The following is a 20,758-nucleotide window of genomic DNA, read 5'->3' as shown; positions in this document are numbered from 1 at the left end:
GTGGCTTTGTGATCCAGTAGTTGAGCTTTTTGCTAATCTTAGCCAACACAACATTCCAAAGTTCTACAAGTGATGCCTAGAATGCAAAAGGAATTCCAAGAAAGTGGAAAATTATTTCGTGAGCAACCCATTTAAACTCAAACTGACTAAGCCAAGCTGGAGCTAGCAGAAAGGATTGGTGAAAGTAGAGTGCTTTATGCCATTGAATGGCAGAACCAGAAGCTTGACAAAAGGTGTCTAGGAAACTTAAAGCATTATTGATATTTTCTTCATCCTCTAAAAGAGTGAGAAAAGAATCATCAACAAAGTGTCCATTGACTAATTGGGAGGATGATTTAGGCAAGGAAATACCATGAACCATTTTTGAGGACATAGAATATGCAATTAAATAACCAAAACCTTCCATGACAAGGACATAAAGTGCAAGAGCTAGTGAACAACCTTGTCTGATGGAATGAAAAAGACCAAAAGCCTCCAATTGCAAAATTTTGATGGTAATGCAAGAATTAGCATCCCCAAAGAGCATCTCCATGGACTGGAGGAAGTTGGGGCCAAAACCCAAAGCCTAGAGCATAGCCAAGATGAAGGGCCATTCAATGAAATCATAGGCTTTAGTAAAATCTATCTTTAAAAAAATGGCCTTCTGATTGGCTTGTGAGCCCATTCCATTCCCTCCTAGACAACAATCATGTTGTCAAGAATATATCTAGACTTCATGAATCTAGTTTTCTCCAGTCACACAATTAAGGGCAACATGTGCCTGATTTTGAGAGAGAGAGCCTTAGCAATGATCTTGTATGACACATTTAGAAGGGTAATGGGTCTCTAATTTCATATGTCCTCTAGATCACCAGCTTTAAGTATGAATTTGATATTTAATTTGTTTATAATGGCTCCTAAACTTTTAGAGTGATAGGCTTCAAGATAAACTTTGTGTAGGTTAGGACCTCTATGCTCCTAGAGGTGTTTGTAGAATTCACAAGGGAACCCTCACACCTAGGGGACTTTTCATCCACCATGGAGTAGACTGCCTCTTTAAGGTCACATAGAGAAAGAAGTTTCTCATAGAGAGCATGTTTCTCAGCTGCTAGATGGTTTGAAGTAATAGAAATACACTTTTTGAGAGCTACCTCTTGAGCAACCAAATTTCCCTACGAAGCAAACACATTCTCATAGTGATGAACAAATGCTTGCAGGATAGTGGGGAGACTAGACAAAACAACATTTCCTTGTTTGATTTTTTTAATCCTAACATTGTTATGATGAGCATGAAGAGCCTAAAAATACTCCTTTGAGGCTTTGTTGCCAACCTCTAACTAGTGGAGATGAGCTTTGATTTGGGCTCCCCACATAGCATAATTATTAGCAATTTTCTTGTCATGATGAAGCTTGGCAAGTTGAATTTTCAAGTCCACATCAAAGGGATTGAGGGTGACAGCCTTAGAGGCTTTTTTGAGGGCAAGTGTGTTGGCTTCATAGGACCATTTACAGAACATAGCCAATTGTCACCCATAAATGCACAAGTATCAAGTAGTTCTGGTAATGGCATCATTCCACCATTGAATCCAACCCCTTTGAGAATGTAGACATGGCTCCAAGTTCCAAACATGTAGGATGTGAAAAATGGTGGAAGCATGCATCGGCACAAACATGTTGAGGAAGAACTAAGACTTGGCCACCTTTGGGAAAGCTATTTGCCAAGAAATGATAAAATAGGGGCAGTGGTCAGATAACATCACATATGGCAGGGGAATGACAGGAAAATCTTGAGCCTCTAAAAAAAAGAAAAAAGACTATGTAGTGATCATAACATGATCAAGACATTTTAATATGTGGTCAGAGCCAGCTCAAAAGATGGACCAAGTGTGCCAAACCTCACTATCCTAGTGGTGGTTGGTATTGGGATCAAAAAGCCCCAATTTATTACACATGTAATACCAAGCTTGTCTTTCCCTAGTTGTCTAGTGAAAAGGTAGAATGTTGCCTTTTTTAGAGGCCACTTTAACCATATTAAAGTCCCCACACATAACCCAAGTAGCTGGAGGCAAGTTGTCAACTAGCTAGGCCGACATCTGGGATCTTTCCATAGAATCATTTGAAGCATAAACATTAATGACTCCAAAAGAATGATTGTTAATGGAAAGCAAAAGCCAAATAATTCTATGCATTGGGTCAGAACCGTATGAAATAACAATAGAATGAAGGCGAGGTGATAGAAGAGTAACTACACCACCTTGGCTAGCTTTTGTGTTGGGAAGAAAATATCATGCCATCCTACCAAATTATGCAGCATGCCAAAGCAAGCATGAAACTATAAATTTTAACTTCTTGTAGATAGAGAAAATATAAATTACCAAGTCTGGGGAGGTCTGTAAGACCTCACACATTCCATGATAGGAAGTTCATGAGAACTCTTCCATATCATCTTCATCCTCAAGAGAGGAGTAGCTATTCTGTAAGAAGGTAGAAACATGGTTGAAGTTAGATGGAACATCCTCTAGACTTATAGCCTGACATTTCACCTCTAGTATCTCTACATGTCCAAGAGGACTATGTGAACACCAAATTGTTGGTGGAGCTATGGAAGAGGCAGAAAGAGGAGTTTTCACCCCAACCAAGGTAAAAATCTTGGTGGCTTCCTTAATCCCCTGTAAGCCAGTAGGGTTTAAAACTTGCAAAACTTCAAAATAAAGTCATTTGTCCACTACTTGCATCCCTACTTTAGTGAGAGTTGACGCTCTTGTAGGCATAGGAGGAACCATGACAACCAAAGCATAGAATTGCTTGGGTGGCAAGGGATTTGAGGAAGCCTTGCCCTTATGCCCAATAGTAAACCATTCTTCAGTTTTCCTTTCAGCTTATTTGATAGGCACCTCTTTAGGCATGGGCTTGACCCTAGGCATAGCTAGAGGGCATTTCTTGATCTTATGTTTTGCAGAATGGCACCTATAATAGGTGTTGGGGAGGTTCAAGTAAAGAACCTTTTGAGAGAAGGTTTTGGTCCCAATCTAAATTTTGATAGAATCCTTGAGATCCTTGGAAAGATCCACCTCTATGAAAATGCATAATTGTGGGTAGGCATTGAAGAATTTCTCAGGCTCCTTGGTGACAACTTTGCCAAGGGATTTGGCAATGGACTCAATGAAAGGCCAGCAAGGTAGGGGTAGACCTAGGAACTCAACCCATATAAGAACTCTAAGCTTTTTATCATTCGAGACTATGAAGTCTCATGACCATTTTTGAAAAAGAAGCAAGGAAGAATGCACAGACCATGGTTCATTGTTAAAGACTGTATCTGCCTACCAGGGGTTAGTGAAGTGAAGTAAAAAAAACCTTTGGTAAGGTTTTACATAGCATCAAGGAAAACTCCATGAGGAGTCTAGCTCTTGTTAACCCATTCTTAGAGCATAGCTTTAGGGGGAGTCCTACCTACAAAATAACCTATTAAGATGTGTTGTTCTAACCAATCACATGCAGCATCAAATTCTTAAAAAGGAAGGATAATGTAGCAAACCAAAGTAGCAGTGTGAACACTAGAAACAACTGGTTCACCACTGGCCAGAGCCATTATATCCTACCCTAAAAAAATCCCATAGTAAATGTACTGTGACAAGTGGAACCAACAAAGGGAAAGTTCAGACAAAAAGCCATATAGAAAAAATTGAAAGATTGCATGAAGCAAGAAACCCTAGTAGAGCCAACAAAACTCCTAATTAATAGCCTTTTCTTCTTTTATTTCATGATGCTCTCGCCATCGATGTCTTTTGACTATTTATATGTGGTGGAGCTACCACCTTGCGACTCTTCTAAGGGTTACCATAAACATATTTTATTATATTCTATTCATATGATTACATTTAATGGTTAATCCACTTCCTTAATCATTTAATGAAATTGTTGTCTTCTTTAATATTTGTTAGATGTATTAGAATTATTTTTATTATGTCTTCTTTATTAATTGTTATCATTTAAATAATATAAAGACATCTAATATTATTACTTCATGAGACAATATATATGTTTCTATTAAAATTAATAACTATAAAATGTCACTAGGGGGTTATTACAATCCACCTCTCTCAAATTTGTTTGTCCTCAAGCAATAATTTAATAAAAGATCCTACAAAGTGATTCAAAAGGGATTATCGCCATGTTCTTGAGTGATGACTGCTAATGTTGTGTGTTATCACTCTTTGACTCTTCTCTTTTTATTTGGAGTTTCAGCATCATATATTATTTTATCTATATGTCCTCTTTCACATCAGTGACCATGCTTCCAAGGTTCACTACATCTAAAAAATAATCTTTTTGCTTTCAATTCTTCAATTTTGTGACATCTATGATCATTGTTCCATGGCTTCTTGTACTAGTAGCATGACTTACCTTCATGATTTCCTTTCACCTCATAATTTTTATATGATGTTATGGATGTAGAATTATTTGGATTCTCCTTGTATGTATTAGACTCAATTTTCTTGGATTTTTTGATGGCTTCTTCAAGGTTTTGGGGCTCAAAGGTTCTCACTTGAGCTTTAATGGATTCTTTCTATGAATAAATTAATGAGTTGACATAGAAAAAGATTGAGAGCCATTAAAGAAAGATCTTGAAATTGATTTGCATATTCTTCTAGAGATTTTTTTTTTTGAGTCCTAGAGAAATTTGTCCATAGTGACACCATTTGTGGGCTGATCCTCTTAAATGAACTATAGAAAACTTGATAGTGCCTTTTTTTGTCATAGGACTATAGGATAGATACATATCTAACTTTTGGACCCATGATTGAGTAGTTTCTTCTTCTAGCCCATTAAAAAATGGTAATTTAACCTTATTTATCTTCTTCTAAAGGTCTTCATCTACATGATGTTTCTTGTATTTTTAATGAGTTTAGATTCACAATATTCTTTAAAGGGAATAAGTTGTTGAAGATTAGGATCCAAGCTAGCATACATTTGTGTAATTTCTTCCATTCTATTGGAGGCCATTCCATTATCTACAATAGGTTATTATCTTAGAATGAACAAGGGTATTGTTTCTCATGGGAGTAAACTTTGTGATGGGGGTTCATTTTCCTCATGAGTTGAATGATGGTCCCTCTGTGAGTTAAGTCTCTCATTTGTATTATTTTTACTACTTAATGTTTGTATAGCTTCAAGTGGTACCTTGTTGGAATTTTCAATCCTTTCAAATCTCTCATTATTTTGTTCTATAAAGTTTCTTACTTCTTGGGCTAGTTCCCTTGCCATCATTCTTTAAGGTGTGATGATGCATCGGTTCCATAGGATGACATGATTATGCTCTAATACCACTATAATGTCCCCACTATTAGGGTTAGATTGGGACATTAATACTTGTAGAATAAATTTTGGGTTTAAATATTAATAATTATAAATATCTTATTCTTGCCATAGTTATGTCCATTATCTTATTCTCATCTCACCATTTATACAGGGTTACTCATCTCTTACATTGTTATGATAACCATTTATTTGAGGATCACATTTCCTACACTAGCACTAAGTGATTCCTTTTACAACTCATTAGCCATTTATATGTGGGTTGAGTGACCTCTTGAATTGGAACTAAAATCCTTTTATACAAGGGAACAAACCTTACTTACTAGCACTATAAGATTTCATCAATCCCATCTTAGCCATTTATATAAAGACCACTCCTGACTCTATACTAGCACAAAGCCATTTATATAGACAAGCAATGTCTTTAAATTGGTACCATGGGTTTTTAATCATTTAACAAGAAATATATATAGCAAATAATTAATTAACTTATATTCATAAATATCATTTGTTAAATAATTACTGTGTCACTATTTCCATGATTAATACTATTGGTGTAAATAGGTATTTACTATTTAACCCTTACTCAAGTTTACTTAGGTTAGTGTGTTATTTTATTATTTTTCATTATTTTATTATTTCTCTTTATGAGACACTTAGGAGTTTGTGCATCTTCTACATTTTTCATGTAGACAACATAAAAGTACGCAGCTCTAATTATGCACATGGTGTCTACACCACAGGAGTTTGCATCATTCACTGAGTTGTCATGTAGACAACATAGTTTTTTGCACTCCTAATTAAGCACATGCTGTCTACAACACTGATGTGCATGTTTCACCTTTGCAGGCTTATCCTCTCATCATTGTACTTACTTCTATGCATAATGGCAGATAACCCATATTTGGTGGACATGTGCCTAGTTGTTGGACTTATCATGATGCTGATTCCTAGGCATTCTAGATGCATCTTAGAGGCCTTTATATTGAGGCACTCCTAGTGTACTTGTACATAGAATTGAATACTATACAGTTATTCTGATCATACTCTAGTCTAATTTGTGCTTGTGTTTTTGAGTTCTTTGGTCTTGGGTAAATTCTTCCCTAAGGTAGATTCTTACATGGTATCAGAGCTGAGGGAGATACTCATCACATAGCCATTAGAGACCTCATTGCTTCATCTCTCTAAGGTACTTGATTCAGATCTAAAGCATCAGCTGCAATTGGGAATGTCTAGAGCCGAAGCGGACCTCTCCATTGCATCTGGAGCGATGATTCTATGACAATTGACTATAAATTTGCCTATTTTAGGCCATAGTCAATCGGGAGGCAATTTTTTTTTTTGCAAATCGAAACCCAAAGGCCCGATCTGCAAATATGGTATGGTCATATTTTGATCTGATTAATTCATTTTTTGGATCAATTAATTCTACAATTTATTTCTCTCTATTTTTCAAATATATATTGCTGTATTTTTTAGAAATTATTTTTCGAAATTATTTTCTGTCCTATTGGGCATATGGAGAAAAATTTATATGTGTGCTCTACACACTGTAAATTCGACAAGGAATATAATGGCCAATCAAACCCGGAGACCATTGGCAAATCTCTTTCCAAATTCTTGCCTCCGACACTAGCGTGGTCAATATTTCCTACACCGATGTTCATACCCTACAACTGGCAATCTTCAAAACTCTAATGGCTTATTTGGTATGATACTTATTCAACTTTGCTTTTAAAGAACTACACTCACGCTGACAGAGCACATGTGGGACTAAATGTAATAGCCCCAACACTAGCATCCACAACAAATTTTGACAATGTAGAGATAATTTTTGACACCCGCTACAGATTCTAGTGGTGCTTCAAATTTGGTGACCAAAAACCCTCGTCTCTACGACACGCGATGCCCATACATTGGTACCTCATGTCAGTTGTCAGTGCTTCGGTGGACTATTGGTGCATGCACTCTATAGACTCAATGAATAGTCAGGAGTGACTGTGCATCTGACTATACATCTTGGACCTTGCAAATCAAACATGCAGATTGAGTCAACTATCAAACATGTGGATCCTAGTCATTGCTAGTTGTATCCACATCAGCATCGAAGGTACAAACATGTCATCACTAAGTCAGTAGCACACGCAAATTTTCCATACAATTTGTACAGGACAAGTCATCATCTGTACCAAGTGACATCATCACAAGTCTGAACAGCCACTGGCATCAGCAACCCATGTACCTAAAATTGACGGCCATCTGACTATCATACCAGGGCATTTTTGAACTACTGCGATAGCTATTTGGACGTCAAATTTAGAACACTATTTTCCTCTATAGACACCTCCTCATTTGCAGTTTTGATTTTGGAGCTTGACTTTGAACGACTATAACTTGGTCATATAGACTCCAAATTAGGTGTAATATTTTTTGATTTTGGGTAAAATTTCTTGAATTTTGTAATGGCACAGTTTGTTTTTGGTTTTGGTACTTGGATTGGTCAGAATTCATAGTTTTTATTGACTGTACCTATCTAATCCTGAGATTTGCAACTTCAAAGGCATTGTACGGGCTTGTAAGACCCACACTAGCACCCTATTCTAGATCCTAATGAAAGAAATATGATTAGGAGTTAATTAGGTCATGATGGAAATTTTTCTTACTAATAATGAGGTATGGGACCCTATTAGAGGCAAATGTAGATTTTTTTTAATATACAATTGATACCCTATCCAATAACACGAGGACAATAAGATAACACCACATGAAAATGAGACCCAAAACATTCAAGCTAAGAACCTGGTCACAAGATACAAGGTGCGACCCACCAAGTGAATAGGAAAGATAAATAACATTCATTCTACTAAGAACAACTATGAGAATAGATTAAGGTGACATTAAGACATATGGATATGTTTGGAAAATTAGTTTTAAACTATTATGACATAATTAATGAAACAAGCTAACAGTCTAAGAAATTAACCCTAGGGGCACACAGCTCATAATGGGATAAAGGAACCTTGTTAGAATTACTACTTTAGTTGATTGATTTGTAAGGATGCTAGTAAACAATTTGCAAATAATGATGTTTACTTAGGAGATATATCTTAAGGATTCAATTTACATGTTATAATGATTTAATGGATATGACTTGATGTTTTATTGTTAAGATGGACAAGGATTGTGATGAAATTTAGGACGGTAATTTGTTACGATTAGAAAGATTAATGTTATGCATACCTTGATGTTTCAATGTTTTCAAGATTTCAAGGAAATAATTAGATGAAAGCTAATTGTATATGCTAATGCAATTATGTGATAGAGAAGTATTCTGCATTTATGTGTACATATTTTTATATTATTTCACTAAGCTACTGATATTTAAGTTGAGTATGCAGGATAGTTGAACCATGGAGATTATTGGGGGAAACAAGGTTCAATCTTATGTGAACACAGTAAAGCCAAGGTGAATATTTGGAAGATTCAAAAACCTCATTGTATAGTGTTTATTTCGTATTGTGATTGTGCATGAGTGTTATAAACAAAGGGCATGATTAATTAGAGACATGTCATCGTGATGTGTAAAGTGTTTTAATGTGTGTGTGTGTGTGTGTGTGTGTGTGTGTGTGTGTGTGTGTGTGTCTGTCAGTCATTTGAGACTTGTATTGTCTATGTGTAAATGACATGTCAAATAGGATTCTCTAGCATGAAGTTACTTAACCTAAGCCTAGTCCTCATTGTGAAATCAATTAAACCACCTTGGAGAGTGCTAGGAAGAGTCACCTTCTTGATGAAATTCAAGTTATAAGGTGATGGGAATGTTAGAGAGACTAAAGTGATTCCCAAGTGTTAATTTTATGAAAATAAGATACCCACATGGTAATAGTATGGGTTAGGGGTGTAAATATAATCATAAGTGGGTCTAGGGGACCTAGGGGACCCTCAAAAATAGTCATTTCCAAGCCAATTGGAAAATTATATTGTCACATGACTTCTTCCCTCATGACACCACTTGGTTGAGTTCTCATTGGTGGAAAGATACAAAAAGTAAGAGGGGTAGGTGAGGATGAAAGTTAAGGTCTTTATAGAGAGCTTGTGACAACCCTGGTGATCATTCACCCACTCCCTAATTTTAGGGACAGAACTGAGATTGGAAAGGAGAAGTTTGGAAACCAAGCAAGAAGAGGTCTTCATTCCATTGCCATAGCTTGTAAGTACGTTAGTCCTTCATGCCATGCTTTCTTTATATCTTATAGCTGAAATGGAAAATTGTAAGAGTGCCTTTGGTAGGATTTTTCTTGGAATTCTTGTGTTGTGATAATGTGATGTACTCTTGAAAATTTCTTGTTTTATTTCTACTTGGTTTTGTTTTCTTGTTTGTGCTTGAGTGTTGTTATGGGTGTGGGACTTACACTCACCCTTGTGGGAAGGGAAGAGAAGTCCAAGGTGAACGGGCAGCAGTTGGATTGCATAGTTGAGGACCTTGGAGTATGGGCTCCATTGTATGCCATTGTCATATTCATATTTTTCCTTGGGGAAGGATACGAAAAAAAAGAAATAGTGAGGAAGGAAGTAACTAAAGTATGAGTTTGTAGGAAGCTAAAGCTGTTGGTTGTGTGTGGTGGAGGATGTTGTGTTGGTAGTGTGTGTGGTGGAAGATGTTTATGAAGCCTCGAAAGGGCATGATATTATGAAGGCCCAAAAGGGCCTTGTATTTTGTTGATTTAGCCTTGAAAGTGCATGATTTTTATGGCAGATATGATATGAAATGGTAAACCTCCTTGTGTTTCCACCTTCACCCTATGTTCAAGGTTCCAATGGTGAGCCTTTATGAAATATCCTTGGGATGATATTTGTTGAAGTTTTGTTATGTGGTGTATATGTTTTTTTTGCACAAGTGTGTATGTGAATCCCGGTTGAGCCTTGTTTCCCCTAACGTGGGGGTGGTCCCCTAGAGGCCTAGGTTGGGTGGTGAGCCTCCATGGTTCTTCATGTTGTCTCTTATTGTAGGTACTTGTTTGGAGTCTTGGACAGTTGGAAGTTGTGGAGAGATGCCTTTTCATAGTAGAGAGAATACTATTGTATTGTATTGAAATGTTGGTTAACTTTATCTTGTTATGTGAATTACATTGAGTAGTGGAAGTGATATTACCATTCTCATGCCCATTCCAATACGAGAAATTCTGTTAAACATCAAGTCTATAAAGGTCTTGCATTATGTATCCTGTTAAGATGATATCACCACCCTAGTGGATGTTAGTGTTTGTGTGGAGTATATGATTGAGAGGAACACAACAAAAAAGAATGATTGCTTAAATGTTCCCAGTCCATGTGGTTAAATTTATTAAAGGAATAGCAAATTTGTGTTAGAATATACATTGCATGAAGAATAGGAGGTTATCATTTGTTATATTTATTTCCACAAGTTCTTATAAATGATTCAAAAACATTTGAGTTAATCTTGAAATGATATCAAGTGTAGGCTATGTTGAAAAGATATTGATTCAGTGATCATGATTGAAATATCAACAATAAATCAGAGTATTTGAGGTTTCTAGATTTTCATGCAAAAGTTGGATTTCCTTACAAAGAAAAGCATTGTATTGTAAGTTTAAGAGTATTTAGGGTAGTTGTTTCCAATGATAAATTCCAATATGGAATAATCCATGAGATTCATGAAGTAATGATCAATCACGATTAGTCTTCAAATAAGCATAGAGATAGGAAATGAACTTGAAATAAAAACAAACAAAAAAAAAGAGAAAAGCTTGCAAACCTCAAACATAAAAGCAAACCCTATAGGTGCACATTTTATTGTGTGGAAAATGTATGGAAGGGTAAAATAAATCTCTTTTCTTGATATAGACATTAAAATAATCAAAAGTATTCATTAGGATCCTAGAACCCTATAGTCTATGAAACTTATTTTAATAAGACAAATTCATTATCACATTTAAAGTAGTAGAGTGGGGGCCTTATAGGGAATACGTACCCAAGTCAATCTTCCATCAGATCAAGAAGCTTTTAAAATACACACACACACACACACACACACACACACACACACACACACACACACACACACACACACACACACACACACACACACACACACACACACACACACACACACACACACACACACACACACACACACACACACACACATATTATGTCTAAGCTAGACCATCCTACAACTAGCATCAAGAAGTAAACATGGAGTTAGCATAACAAAACTATTTATTACCTTACCCCACTAGGCGGCCATGTGTGAAGAAGGGAGATAAATTTGTATGTCTTAGCACCAAAAATAGAAAAACTTACATCATCTCCAAGGCACTAGCTCTTGTCAAATCATTGCATATATAAATCTACCCCCTCACACATTCCACACCTAGAAAAGAGGGAGAAGTGGGCATTGGAAAAAGTGGGGAAACATTAAGTGTAAGGAAAAGACTTGTCAGACCAAGTCAGCCCAAGTAATAATGAGATCTTTTTGAGTTTTTATTGCATGTAGATAATTGGTGGGGAAAAACAATACACTTCAATGTTGGACATGTGGGTCTAGAAAATTTGACTATTAAAAAGTCTTTCTTTTCAAAAAAGTAAAAGCAAGTTTGGTTGTTGACATGTGTAGAGGGTAAGAATTAATGTTTTTTTCTTGTTGTAGTTAAACAAATGCATAAGATAGTTTCCTATGATTGATGGGGTTAAAGGTTTAGAATTAAGATTAATTTTATTTGATATATGGAAATAGGATATAGTGAGGAATAAGTCTTGGATTAATTAGTTTAATGTGGCATTTTGATATAGTTACTTTTAGTTTGTAGAAATGGGGAAAGCATGTAGATTTAAATGAATATTCATTTTAAATATGGTGAAAAATATTAATAAGAAGAATAATTTGAATTATCATGTCTTACTCAAAAATCTTGAGGTAGAAAATTTAGCTCAAGTATTAAAAATGGATTCGTTAACAAATGAATTAAACTATGTGTATTCAATACAGATGTTTAAATATCATAATAATTATAATAAGAAACAAAGTAATAATGATAGTAATTGAAATAAGTACATAAAAATAATAATAATATCAATCTAAGGATCTACCTAACATTTGTGGAAGCAATGTTTGTATCAATTGAAAATCTACTCAAATCAACTCCCGGATCCTCTTTCTTGGGGTGATAATTTAGTGTATTATCGATCATCAAATGTTTTGTACCAGATGCAAAAAATTAAGTACTCACTCACACTACACCCCTCGTAGTTGGCTCCTAATTTCTTTTGTTCTCAGATGATCATCACAAGAGGAACTAGGGAGGGTCCAAATCTTGAGCACACAACCCAATACCACTTACATTCTTCATGTTTCAAGCTTGCTTCAGAGAAAAAATAAAAATAAAATTAGTTGAGTTTTGTATCGTAGAATTGTGGCATGACAGGGCTCATCTGGACAACTTTTTAGGTTCTATTTTTTTTGAAAGTGGATTTTTTTCATCTAGTTTTCAGATCTATAGTTAGATTATAGTCTTATTTGGACAAAAGTATCACTTTTAGAGAAAGGTCTTGTTTTGCATTGTAATGCTTCACACTTGATGTAATTTTTGAGCTACATTGTAATAATCTAGATTTGTACTCTATACAAAGGTTGTAATCAGCAAAATCAGAAAGCCCACTTTGTCCATTTTGGCAAGTGGCCCATTATAAACACACTATATATAAAGTGCCAACATCAATTTTTTTCTTTTTTTTTTTTTGGGGGGGGGGGGGGGGGGGGGGGGGGCGAGGGGTTTGATTCAGTGAAAAGGGGGGGTGTGTACTATGTGCTCTGTCTCCTTTGTCTTGTGTTCTTGCATTATGGGCTCTTTTTCAAAGTTAACTCCACATAATTATTCTACTTGGAAAGAAAACATTAAAGAGCCATTGGTAGAAAAAGGTTTATGGCATTATGTCATTGGTGCAGCCAAGAAACCTCCTGCTGATGCTAATGAAGCTCGTAAAGAAGATTGAGAATCCAAAAAAGAGATGGCCTTAGGAGCCTTGTTGAAAAATATCTCTGATCATGTCAAATTTCACATTATGAAGCTTACAGATCCAATAGATGTTTGGGCTAAACTAGAAGCTTTGTATGGGACAGTAGATGAAGACATGGCTTACATAATAGAGGATAAACTTCTCAAGTTGGATCCTAGAAATTTTGACACAATTAAATACTATCTTACCCAAGTAGAAATGTATAGGACACAGCTGAATGATTGTGGTGAACCCATTAAAGATGGAAAGATGATCAAACACATCATGACTAATATTCCATCTAAATATGTTCCTTTTGTTTCAAGCTTTAATACACACAAATTAACAATGGGTAGTGCCTATGTTAAGCCTTCATTTGAGAAATTCTCAAAAATGTTGATCCTTGAACATGACAATTTAGTAGGTATGGAAATTCTCAAGTCTTCCCAAACTAAAGCCTTGGTAGCAAATTAAGGTAATTCAAGTGGCAAAAACTCACACAAGAAGCAGAAGCAATGGAAGGCCAAACCACAAGATGACACACAACAGTCCTCCTCAAAACAAAAATCTTCCACAAGTCAATCTTCTTCCACTCAAAATTCTTCTTCACAACAAGGAAAGTCTTCTTCAAAGAACAATCAAAAGGGGAACAATTCCACCAAGAAGGAGAAGAAAACATGTTCCTATTGTAAGAGGAATGGACATGAAGAACATGAGTGCAAAGATAAGTAGATTGATGATTTGGTAAACATTATGAGGAAACAAAAAATTGATGTTCCAAATACATACAAAGACAAGGGTTCTTCAACCACTTCAAAGGGCAAGGGCCAAGCTTTAGTTGCAAGTACAAACAATCTGAAGGAATGGGTTCTAGATTTTGGAGCATCTCATCACATGGGAGCTTCAAGGAAGAATTTTTCCTCTTTAAAAACTTCAAATGTACCTTACATCTATGTGGGAAATGATACTCAAATAAAAGTAGAAGCTAAGGGGAATGTTGAGATAGAGAATGGTATCTTCAAGGATGTACTTCATGTTCCTAGCCTTAGCACCAACCTTCTCTCCATCTATCAAATCACTCACTATGGATGTGGTAACAAAGTAGAGTTCCTCCCTGACATAGTAGTGGTAAAGAATCTCAAAAATGATTCAATGGTGGTGATTGGAAAGGCAAACCATGAGACTAGACTTTATTCTTTCTCACATTTTGTGCCTAAGCCCACATCTCTTGCCTTGTTGACTCATTCAAACACTCAAAGTAAACTATGGCATGATAAATTTGGACACCTCAATTATTGCTACCTTCAACAATTAAGCAGCAAGGAAATGGTCATTGGTCTACCTCAAGTCCAGTTTTCAGAGGGAGTATGTCCAGGTTGTGAAGCAGGTAAACATCTCGAAGAGAAATATGACAAGGGGAAGTCTTGGAAGTCAACTATTGTTCTAGAATTGGTACATAGTGATGTAGCTGGCGCCTTTCCAGTACCTTCTTTTGGTAAGGCCCACTATGTTCTCACATTTATTGATGAATTTTCAAGGTACACTTGGGTCCTTTTCCTTGGTCATAAGAGTGAAGTCTTTGACAACTTTATGACATTCAAAGCTCAAGTTGAGAAGAAATCTGGGAAAGCCATCAAGATACTAAGGACAAATAATGGTAGAGAATATGTCAACTCTAGACTTATAGACTATTGCACACATGAGGGGATAGATCTTCAACATTCAGTTGCATAAATGTCACAACAAAATGGTATAGCTAAAAGAAATAATAGAACCCTTAAGGAAATGACTACTTGCATGCTTCAACACAAGTCTCATGATCAATTATTTTGGGCTAAAGCCATGTGATGTGCCAACTACATTCAAAACAAAAGTCTGCATAAGGCCTTACATGGAATAACACCTTTTGAGGCATGGTGTGGAAGGAAACCAAGTGTTAAGCATTTCAAAGTTTTTAGTTCTCCAGCATGGGCAAGGATAGCTCCACAAAAGCATAAGGCATTGGAACCACAAAACAAACCATGCATATTTGTTGGATATCCTGATCATCTCAAGGAATATAAATTAATGGATCCAAAGACTCATGAAATATTTTATGAGAGGAGTGTTCATTTTAAAGAAACATGCCCAAGTTTGGCTTCTTCAACTCCTCCTTCTTCCTCCTATGTGGATAGTGATCATAGTGATGAAAGTGACTTTGAAGATGAAATTCCTCCAACCTTGACTCGCATGACACCACCTTTATAGGGTCAACAAATAGTTGAGGACATTGCTTCATCTTCTTCCAATAAACCTCATTGGGCACAACAAACTCTTGATGCAGAAAGTTCATTGGTGGGAAATCCTTCAGATACTTAGAGGACTAGGTCACAACACAAGTCATTTCCACATGCATACATAGCCATTGCTTCAGATCCATAGTCTTTTAAGGAAGCATCAGGGATTCCAGAATGGGATACAACTATGGTAGAAGAATACAATTCTTTGATGAAAAGTAACACATGGGACTTAGTTCCCCTTCCTAAGGGAAGAAAAGTGGTTCGATGCAAGTGGATCTATCAAACCAAATTTGTAGCAGATGGAAGTATTGATAAACATAAGGCTAGACTAGTTGCCAAAGGTTTCTTGCAAGTTCCAGGTATTGACTATACAAAGACTTTTTCACTGGTTGCCAAAATGAACTCCATTTGCCTGACACTAGGAATTGTTGTAGCTCAAGGATGGGTTGTACACTAGATGGATGTTAAGAGCACATTTTTGAATGGTGACCTTCATGAGGAAATTTATATGGAGTAGCCACAAGGGTTCATACAAGATTCTACTATGGTTTGCAAATTAAAGAAGTTTATTTATGGTTTAAAATAGGCTCCTCAAGCTTGGTATGCCAAAATGGATTCATTTCTCCTCTCACTAGGTTTCAGAAGATGTCATTCTGATTCAAATGTTTACATTCTTCAGAAAGATGACTCTCACTTGATCTTAGTGCTTTATGTCGATGACTTGATCATTACAAGGAGCACTGCATACATTATAGCTAGTGTCAAGACCTCTCTTCAGGACAAATTTTCCATGACAGACTTGGGATTGCTACATTACTTCCTTGGCATTGAGATTATATAGCCTTTAGCAGGGATTTCACTTGCACAGCCCAAGTATGCTCTTGACTTGCTTTCACAGTTTCACATGAGTGACTGCAAACCTACTCCTACTCCCTTCCTATCAGGTGTTAAGCTAGAGGCTAAGTGCACTACTCCACTTGTTGATGCAACATTATATAGACAGTTAGTTGGGAGCCTTATCTACTTGACACAAACATGCCCTGATATTGCCTTTGTAGTTGGTATGGTTTCACACTTTATGCAAGAACCTCATGAGCTTCATTAGAAGGCTACCAAGCACATTTTGCACTATATCAAGGTTACATATACACATGGAATTCATTATGCCATAGGTACAAGGCTTTGGTTGATTAGATACACAGATTCAAACTAAGCAGGAGACTTAGATTCTCAAAAGTCTACTTCAAGGTACACATTTCACCTTGGTCCCGGCCCTATTTTTTGGCAAAGTAACAAGCAGAATAGTGTTGCTCTTTCTTCCACAAAGGTTGAGTATCGAGGCACTATCAATGCAGCTACAAAGGCTCTTTTTTTATAGCACATCCTTGAGGATTTTGGAGTTGATCTACCTAAGCCAACAGTTCTTCATTGTGACAATTAGAGTGCCATTGAAATCTCTAAGCATCCAGTTCAACATCAGCAGACAAAGCACATTGAGGTTCACATGCACTATATCAAAGAGCTAATACATGAGCATATTATTGCACTTTAGTACTATCCTACAGCAGAGCAAGTCACATATATTATCACCAAACCCTTCACTAAGGTCAATTATACTCATTTATGAGATCTCTTAGGGGTACAGGATGTTGCAAATAGGGGAGTTTCTTGACTTCTCTATTCTTCTTCTTCTGGGAGGGATTTTTTCCTCTTATGAGGTCTTCTTCTCTCTCTTTCTCTATTGTACTTATCTCTCTTTTTGGAGGAGGGTTTTTCCCATGAGTTTTTCCCTCTTTCTCTACTTTATGAGAGATTGCATTACATCATTTTAGCATTGCTTTTGTTCATGGGTACCTAACATGGCCTAGTAGCCGGGACCCATTATACATTAGTGAGCTTAAGTGCATTCCCCTAAGTTTCACTTAAAGTGGGGTGTTGGTGTAAATAGGTATTTACTATTTACCCTTTACTTAAGTTTGCTTAGGTTAGTGCATTATTTTATTATTTTGCATTCTTTTATTATTTCTCTTTATGAGACATTTAGGGGTTTGTGCATCTTCTACAGTTGTCATGTAGACAACATAGAAGTACGCAACTCTAATTATGTACATGGTCTCTACACCACAAGAGCTTGCATCATTCACTGAGTTGTCATGTAGACAACACATTTTTTTGCACTCCTAATTAAGCACATGCTATCTACAACATTGATATGCATGTTTCACCTTTGTAGGCTTATCCTCTCATCATCACACTTACTTTCGTGCATAATGGAGGATAACCCATATCTGGTGGACATGTGCCTAGTTGTTGGACTTATCATGATACTGATTCCTAGGCATTCTAGATGAATTTCAGAGGCCTTTATATTGAGGCACCCCTAGTGTACTTGTACATAGAATTGAATACTATACAGTTATTTTTATCATACTCTGGTCTAATTTGTGCTTGTGTTTTTTAGTTCCTTAGTCTTGGGTAAATTCTGCCCTAAGGCAGATTCTTACAAATACATATTCATTATGTATTAATAACATTTTATATTATTTGTAGAAGATTATATATTTATATATTCTCAACTATTAGGAAATATTTAAAAACTAAATTAGTACCTTAAATTACCTTTTATGCTCATGGGACCCAATATTCCTTAAGCTTAGAGATTCCCCTTTTACCTTGACCCAATATAGGATTATGTCTTTCTTTAATTTAGATGATGCATATGTTGTGCAAAATATTCTTTTTATTCCTTTCTTATCCCATGTTACTTGCCTTGACTTGTTGCTCTTCACATCTCCATACACTCATACCTCTCAAATATTTTTATGGATTCCTAAATACTTCTTAACAATGTCTCCTTTGTAATCCAAGTGTGGTTTTCAATCATCTGATGTACAACATGGTGATGGTGCATAGGTTATTGTGCCACCTTTATGATTAGATGGGACCCCACCTTGTTCTTCAAGCATCCACTAACTATAGCTACATTGTTTGGATTTCTTTAGGGTTCTATACCATTGTTGATGGTATTTCTAATACCATGTGTGATGACCGTATTGCCCTTATAATCTTTTTTAATTAATAACCTTTTTTTTTTTTTTTTTTCGTGATGGTCTCCTCTTTGATGTCTTTTGACTATCTATATGTGGTGGAACTACCACCTCACGACTCTTCTAATTGTCACCATAATTATATTTTATTGTATTGTATTCATATGATTAAATTTAGTGTTTAATATGCTTTCTTTATCATTTAATGAATTTATGGTCTTCTTTTATATTTGTCAGATGTATTACAATTATTATTTTTATTATGTCTTCTTTGTTAATTATTATCATTTGAATAATAAAAAGACTTCTAATATTATTATTTCATGAGTCAATATATATGTTTTTGTTAAAATTAATAAATATCAAATGCCACTAGGGTTATTACAATTTTTTCTTTCATAGCTTGCTTCCACTAGTCATCTTTACATGTCTCATCTACATTCTTTGGTTCTAGTTTAGATATCAGACATAGTTCTTCATTGATTCTACTTCTTGTCATCACACCTTTATCTCTACTATTGATGATCTGCTCTGGTGGATGATTCTTTGTCATATTCTTACCATAAGTAGGAGTTTTGATCTCAACTCTTAACTTTATTCTAGGTTCCAAACTTTGTTCCTACCTTGGCTCTCCTTAATTCTATAAATCATTGTTAGTCTCAAAAAATACTTCATCATTCCTTGGTTTAGTAACAACATTGTTATCATCGAAATTGTAGTCAACTATTCTTTCTTGCATCCTAAATTTCTCATCAAATCATATATTTGCACTCTCAAAAATAGTCACCAAGACTGTCTCTTCTACTACTTTTTCTTCAATAAGTTCAACATCATGGTCATTTAAGGATTTTTCTATACTTGCTTCATATTCATTAGAAAGTGAACTCTTTCTAGTTTTCCTTAATATCTTCGGACATCTAGTTGAAAAATGGCCAAAATTTTTACATGTCCAACAAACAAAAGATTTAATACCATCTAGCTCTCTTTTCATAAACAGATCAATGATTTCTTGTATCTTCATGTCTTCTTTGGATTTGGTTTTATCTTTTCTTGTGCTTCTATTATTTTTTATTCAATATAAGGATTTTGGATCTGAAAACTCAATGCTCTATTCTTTAGAAAAATTTGATATCTCACCAAGAAATTCCATAATTTAGGTGTCAAAATTTCCACTATCTAACATAGGACTCTCCTTTCTAAATATGTTCACCATGGATCTCTCAAAGTTGTTAAACTTTATCTTCAAGGACCTAATACTTTGATATGAATTGTTAGAAATAATAGTCCACCAAGATAACTAGGGGGTGAATCAATTATCCAATTAAAACATTTATCAACCTTAAATAATCTTAACCATTCAATCAAATTAAACAACAATCATAACAAGATGCACATACATAATTATACTAGATATGCTAACTAGGGAAATGCTTGATCAAAGGGAAAATCTTGATAGGAATGATTCCCACAAAGATATATTGATATATTCCTTGTTAGAGGATGGACCCTATTAGGAGTCTATAAACACATTCAATATGTAAGATTCCTTTCTAGGTGACTTTGAGTCCCTATTAGGAGATTCCAACAATGTTAGGAGTTTTGTGAACCCTATTAGGAGTTGTACAAGATAGAAGAAGCCACTATCCAAACAAAATGTGGGGCAAGACCACTAAACTCACTATCCAACTCATCTCTCAATAATTCCTTCTAGAATAATTTTTCATACCATGCTTTAACCTCTTTCCTCTATCCTATCAACTAGACCAATCACTATTACATCTTGTAGACTACGTCATAAACCTTGAATCCAAATAACAAACCTCAGATCTCAAAATGAAACCTTGATAACAAAGTTATCTCAAACTTCACTATGTTTTTCTTATCCTTACACTCCACTCTTCATGCTTCTTGCAATCGTTCATTCATCCATACATAAGAAAGGAAAATGTCCTTCATTTATACCAAATCAATAAAGGAATTTCCTAAGTTGGCTATTACACCTTCTTAATTAATTATTATAAGACCTCATTAAGAACATGTTACACTTAGCGATAACATCAATCAGTCACCTTGTAACTTGAATAAATTTCTATACAAGTAATATTATGATGAGAGAGCTTA

Source organism: Cupressus sempervirens, chromosome 4 (genome assembly GCF_028749045.1).
Source record: "Cupressus sempervirens isolate cs-2001-9-10 chromosome 4, ASM2874904v1, whole genome shotgun sequence".
In the NCBI taxonomy this organism is placed as follows: Eukaryota; Viridiplantae; Streptophyta; class Pinopsida; order Cupressales; family Cupressaceae; genus Cupressus; species Cupressus sempervirens.
The sequence above is the reverse complement of the archived record's forward strand: the minus strand, read 5'-3'. Positions refer to the sequence as shown.